At 40.7% G+C, this 6,521-nt stretch overlaps 1 long non-coding RNA gene across 1 annotated transcript; it reads right to left on the minus strand.

The window, feature by feature from the left end:
• Window positions 1–1,682: 1,682 nt before the first annotated feature.
• On the minus strand, window positions 1,683–4,989 carry LOC147757038 (uncharacterized). The gene is made up of 4 exons (XR_015324189.1): window positions 4,860–4,989; window positions 3,914–4,598; window positions 3,291–3,426; window positions 1,683–2,518 (listed from the first exon to the last, which is right to left on the minus strand). It is a non-coding gene; the product is annotated as an uncharacterized LOC147757038 (long non-coding RNA).
• Window positions 4,990–6,521: the final 1,532 nt, after the last annotated feature.

Raw genomic sequence — 6,521 nt, forward strand, 5'->3', positions numbered from 1 at the left:
GTAAAAATGACTACCCCAAAATCGTCTGCTAATTTTTAGTGGCGGGTACTTTTTTGGTGGTTTTACGGTTTAGCACCACACAGCTGGTCAAATTTCCACATTGTAATATTCGTCGTTTATTCGAATAGAGATATCCTACTATGCGTGGACAAGAAGATTAAACGCGTTACAAATAATATTTATCTGTTAATTTGCAGTCCTGTCGTCCAGCAGCGGACGTCGATTTTTCTGTCTACCTCAAATAGGTGTTCTTCTAAAAACCAAGGTTTTTTTTCTGATAGGCGCAAAAATATACAAAATGCCTTATTGGCTCAGTATGCTAATTAAGGGAGACGGCTACTTGGCGTTCTATGACGATAGTAGAGAGTACGAGGATAGCATCACTACCGCTACCGCGAGTATTAAGCGCTTAGTACGAGTGGTAGTACGTCTTTTTACGATCTAAGTTTTCCGTTGCAAACAAAAACGCATCGACAGCGGACTTAACAAATATATTATAAACACACATGCTAGCATTAGCGAATGTTCTTGCATGAATACACAGTACTATATCAGCAAATCGAAAACCCCTCAATGAAACGAAGTCATCGGTGCATTAGTGATTGATAACTTCGAAGAAACGTGTGTTTCCTGTAGTACATACTGTACGTGTATGGCGCTACCTGTCTTCAACGAAGAACGCGGACGTACTTAAGCTGTGCTTGGGTGAACGGTGCGGGCAACGGCGTTTGAATGTGTGGGAGTATTTCCAGATGTCCTTTCTGTTTGGTGCGTCAACGTTGCTGTTGCTCAGACTTATGATAACAACAAAATACACCGAGTAATAGTGCATGGTCCGCCTTCAAATGACTCACTGTGAAGTGAAGGCCGGAAAAAAAGGGGCCGCACCACCGTGCGGTGATTGCCGCTGTAGATTCAATAGCAGTATCTCTTCGTCACTAACTACCTAACGTAACTTGCGTCGTTTATTAATAAACTATTTGTATAGTGTTAACTATAGGCGCTATAGAGAGACGCACGTATACATGTTATTCCATCATGTCAGGCTTAACTAGTTACTCTACCTGTACACTGTACAGTATACAGATAGAGTAACTAGTTTGTTGTAGTTTGATAGAGTATACTGTATAGGATACAGTATACTCTATCAAATGAAATATTACTGGCCAATTCTGCAAGGGTGTATCCTGCCAAGTTACATTCGCTGCCATGTCAGTTACGGTCATGGAAGCAAACAGACATTTACTGATACTGCGCTGAATCGTTCGTTCATTTATATTTCTCCATACAATAAAAGTTAAAACTTCTCACTATCATCCAAAATGTCGTGTGTATTTTGTACATGCACAGGCTACGTTCGGCTTGATTGAATTAAGCGAGCCCCTCACCGACTATCCTTCAATTAGATCTATTAGGAAGTTGCGTGAATAATTCTAATACGAGCTATTTCGTTAACAGAATACTCAGCTAAATGGATGAAAAGCCATGGCTTTTTCCTACATATATAATACGGGTTGAATTTTGACAACGCAAAACCGATGTATCAGTGCCAGTCCGCTAAACAACTTGTTTTTCCTTACCCGTCTCAAAGCTCGTCGCTAAACTAGGAGGATGCGCATTGTTTATAGCGGATTACATTTACTGCTACGAATATATAGTTACCTAAATCAAGGCCACATAGATATGAGGCAATTAATTCTTGCATTTCTAAGCTTACACTGATGTCCAAACGATGCTAAAAGTCGCTATGGTCCCTTCTGCAAAATTAGAGTCCAGATACTTTCAGCGGTTTGTACGACTATTATACTCACGGCTATTAACGCTCACAACTTGCGATTTGTTTAAAAAACTTCGTTGATACAAACAGGCCATAGAAATTTTAAATCAACTCATGGGCTTCAAAATTCACTACACAAAATCTGACAGAAACTGTGACAGAGACATCTGAGAGTTCATAATAATAAATCTCGGTAGATAAAATTATACTAGATGATCGCTTTCTAGGGGCACCCAAATAACGGTGATGGTGCATTTAGTAAGCCTGTTAAGTAACGTTCACTGCTGTGCGAATACGAACAATTCGCTAACATAAATTATATTGATGTTTATAGGGTTTTCTCTTAAGTCGTGATGCTATTTTAACTTTATTATAATTATATACATATATTATGATACGTTTTCAACGAGGAAGAGTTCCTTCTTAACTATCCGGAGCCGTGAAAAAGTTGGTCAAAGAAAAGGTTACGAAACGACGAGGTGCGCTGACTGCACAGAGCAGCGAAAGTAATAATAAATATAACGCTTAATGCAATCCTGACTGGTCCACAAGGTTGCCTGTTGATATCCTGTACTTGGCAAGAAAAACTTAGACCATATGTGTTATGCCTTTACTCGGTGTTTCCTGCACACTTGCTTTTCTGTGCATCGGGCAAGTTCGTTTTGTGGGCGGATGTTTGCGTTCGTAAACTGTATCGTCGAGGCAGCATCGTAGTGTAAGGATTTCTAGTTCTTGTTAGTCCTGCGCAAGTAGATAGGCAGCAAATAGAAAAGACAACTCATTGTTAAAAGAGAAGAACAAAGTTAACGCGGACAAACACATCGCCGAATCTTTTACGTTTATCACCCAAATGATAAACAGACCCCTTTTGCTGACCCCTAATCAGAGCCGTTCTTAGAATAAAAAAGCTTTACATACAATTGAAATGGATTACATCAGTTACAAGTGCTCTATAGTAGCACTAAACTTGCAGGACCAAACTCTCAGGCTCCGTCTGTTTTTCAGCGGCGGAAAATTGAGCTTGGTCTAAAATGCCTTTCAGGCGCATTGGTCTGCTAGCACAGAAATGTTAGTGTTTTGTAGCTCTGATTAAAGCAAAATAGTACAGAAAAATATTAAATAAGTCTTTAACATGTGATTGAGTTCGTTGAAAGAAATAGTCTTATTAATAAGACGCCGGAACGTTGAAGCGTCATTGTACCCCGAAACGCAAAAGCATCGGTCAAGGTAAATGGCATAAGCTATAGAGATATGCGTGAGTGAACAGCGCTACGTGGATTGAGCTCTTGCACGTTTCGAAAAAAGCGGCTCGCTTTTTCCACATTCAGGATAAAATAGTTAAACGTTAAATACTGGAATAATAAATAAATACTGAATTTTGAATAAATCACACTCGGGTTTTTTAGTTTTGCAATACAATTGTATAGAAATCTTCTATTATGGTTGAAGAATAGCGTGATACTGAATTTAACCTCAACTTCAGAGAGATAGAATACACTTTTCTTCTACTTACCCAATGAGACCACTGAAAGTGCCTCAAACAAATTGACGATGACGCGCGGTTGACGCTATAAATACAATAGTGACATATATCACCTATTTGCACTAGCTAAAGGTCATCGCATTGACGCACGTTCTAATCGTCAGATCTGAGAAGAAGCCAAAAGATTCATAGAGAAGATTCTCGATGTATCCTTGCAACACGAGACTAGACGTGACTAAACGTAAGATCTAATAGTCTATTGATAGATTGACATGATCAGGACAATCAAGCAATAGGCTCACAAAAAAAATAAATCAACCTTATACACACTTAATTTTTACTGTAGTCAATCAGAGTTTCTTAAACTAGATTCGTTTGGCAATTTAACAGTAGTAGAAGTTGCATGATTAATAGTGTTTTATTTTTATCTATAAACATGTCCCGGTTATTATCCGAGCACCATTTGTATCTGATCATCATTTGAATCAATATTGATATCTGAAGCAGCATTAAGAGCATTGAATGTCCGTTACAATTCTTAAGGCACTGTATTAAAATAATGACAGCAGCTACTTAGACCGTGCCATCCTTTACATGGCTAACCCTCGTATACCTAGTCCGAGTGAAACAGCATGTGTGTCAAAACCATTTACTTAGAATAGATGTGCAGTAAGATTCCGTGGATAAATCCTGCGAAAAAGCATTGCTTTTAACCAAATACTCAACGGCGCTAGTAGTGGCGGCGGCGGCGGCGGCGGCGGCGGCGGCGGCGGCGGCGGCGGCGGCGGGTTCCAAACAATAGACGGAATTTCGAGTCCTCTTTAACCTGGGCACCTATTCGATAACGAGCACTTTTGCTTTTTGAAATATCAAAATAGAAAAAAGGTCAGGGAGAGAACAGTACATTGAACAATGCTCCGTAGATTAGAAGGACGTCGAGGTGGCCGAAGGTAACGTCGCCCGTCAGGATACAGACAGCGGAAGCCCCTCACGGAGACAGTGGATGCATACGGGATGCCGTAAGAGAACTAACGTGAAGATCGCAGTGAAACCTTGGCAATATTCGAGTATGCAAATTTTGTTGCAAAATAGCCGCTAACAATCACGGAAGGTAGTGTCTATTATAATTGGATCGTCTGTATTTGTAGGTAACGACGAAACCCATTCGTTTGGTAAGGAGGCGATAGAACAGCAGTCGAATGCTTGACTCTTGCATGGTCGCAGTACAGAGCGCTTCGGAAAGAAAGTCATTCAGACTTTCTTTCTCTCACTTCTAGCCTCAGATGGAAGCGACAGCCGTATAGATTCACGACTGTTCTGCTTTTGAATTGTATATTTCTAAAACGAATGAAATTCGCTCGATTAATTAATGCTAATCATTGCTATATCGTTAAATATAGTTTTTCACTATTTTTTACTAACAAATACAAAAACCCTATTGTAGGAAGAAAACAATAAATTTTCTAAAATATCTCATTATTCTACAAGGGTTACTGCCATCGTGCCCTTTTTTATCATTATGCGGCATTAAACTGATTGTCGGAACGCCTGAAATATTGTGAAAATATTTTGATAATCGTGATGCTCCCTTCTACTAACCTGTGCGCAGTTTGACCTGAAGTACACTATAGATTTAACAATAATTTGTGTCCGTAACCGTAACGCACAACTTTCTCCATCACGCTATTAAAATCTCATAGCATGTAGTTTCCAACGGTCGTTTAGGTACACCATGGTGAGCTGCTGATTACCGGGCTAACAAAAACTTCGGCCTAATGTTTATCCGGTTAAGAAGCGCTGCGATGACCAAATGAGGAATAATGGACCGTGGCTAAATACACTTAACGAAAAGAACCGCTGAGCTCCAATCGAAGCCCTGCCATGACATGAAGAGACGAGGTAAACGCTTCCGTAAAGCACTGACTACAGCCTATATTGCATACATCGTTATTGTAGATCAAAGATTATCCATTTGTGCCTACATTCAGGTCGTTGTTTACCCAAAACAAATCACATTGACAGCATTAGCAATAATTTGTTGCAGCTTGGCCTGCGTAGTTTATGTTAACCGAACAACTACGTTACCATCGCCACTAGACGAAATAAGGACATAACGAATAGTAATATTAATCGATTCACCCATTTCCTAACATAAAGCAAATAGTCCCAGGAAATTGCACGGGTCGAATGATGAGTAGGGCATCCAGAACCTATTCACAACGTAAAGTATCATACTGCTGTCGCCCGGCAAAACAAGGCCAAGCGATGGCGTCATTTTTTCCAAGTTACTTAGCTTTTCAATACATTTTCGTAACTAACTCACGACAGCGAGGGTTACTTCATACTCTGAAATCAGAGTTTACGTAAATTTCTTGTGTAAGCAGTGCGAAACTGTGCTGGTGCTGCATAATAGGAGCAGTGTACGGGCGTGGTCACCTCAAATCTCTACAAAAATGCCGATGCATCTACTGGCAAGCCAGCGGTGGACCAGAGTAATCTATGGACTGCAAGTAGCTTCGAAAGCAGATGGGTTCTTAGCGGTAAAGGATACTTTGCTAAAGTATCCTTTACCGCTTTGGCTCAACGTAATGGCGACCCGCACTTTCACGGGCAATTGAAACATTTTTTGGACTCATCAGAATCGTGTGGGTTATAAACTGTTCACCGTCTGATAGCACAGTATTTTCCGGATAGGGACATTTGGAATAGGGTACGTGCGTTCGTGCGCGTGTGCTAAGTGTGCTGGTGACGAAAGAAGGCAGTAAAAGTAGGTCTCCTTCTACCCCGTCGGCAATGACCCTGTAAATCTACCGCTGGAGAAAGGTGTTAGACGCTAAAAAGTGAAGGGAATAGACGGGATCACCACAAGTACTACCGCGACAACAAGATAGATCTCAAAACCTCATGGCTCGTGCAAAACACCCTCATTCGCGTTAAGAGCCGGAAGTAGTACGAGCCGCTAATCGGCTTTTGATTCAATGAAATTTCGTACGACACACGCACGAGAAGATTGCGAGGAGGTCTGCACAGTCGGACGTAGCAAGCACTAGAGGACACCTGCCAAAGGATAAGGACATCTGGCCGGATAAGTGCGGCCGTGGAATGGCAATAGGTCAAACTTCAATATACCAATGAATACACTTGTCAACGTTAAGGCATATAAAAAAAGTTGTAAGACATCAAAATGCACTCCTGGTAAATAAGTTCCATAACGTAGTCGAAAAGTTGTGTTGCTCTGCTCTAATGCTATTATTATACTTA

This window comes from Varroa destructor, unplaced genomic scaffold (genome assembly GCF_002443255.2).
Source record: "Varroa destructor unplaced genomic scaffold, Vdes_3.0 BEIS01000003.1, whole genome shotgun sequence".
Lineage (NCBI taxonomy): Eukaryota > Metazoa > Arthropoda > Arachnida > Mesostigmata > Varroidae > Varroa > Varroa destructor.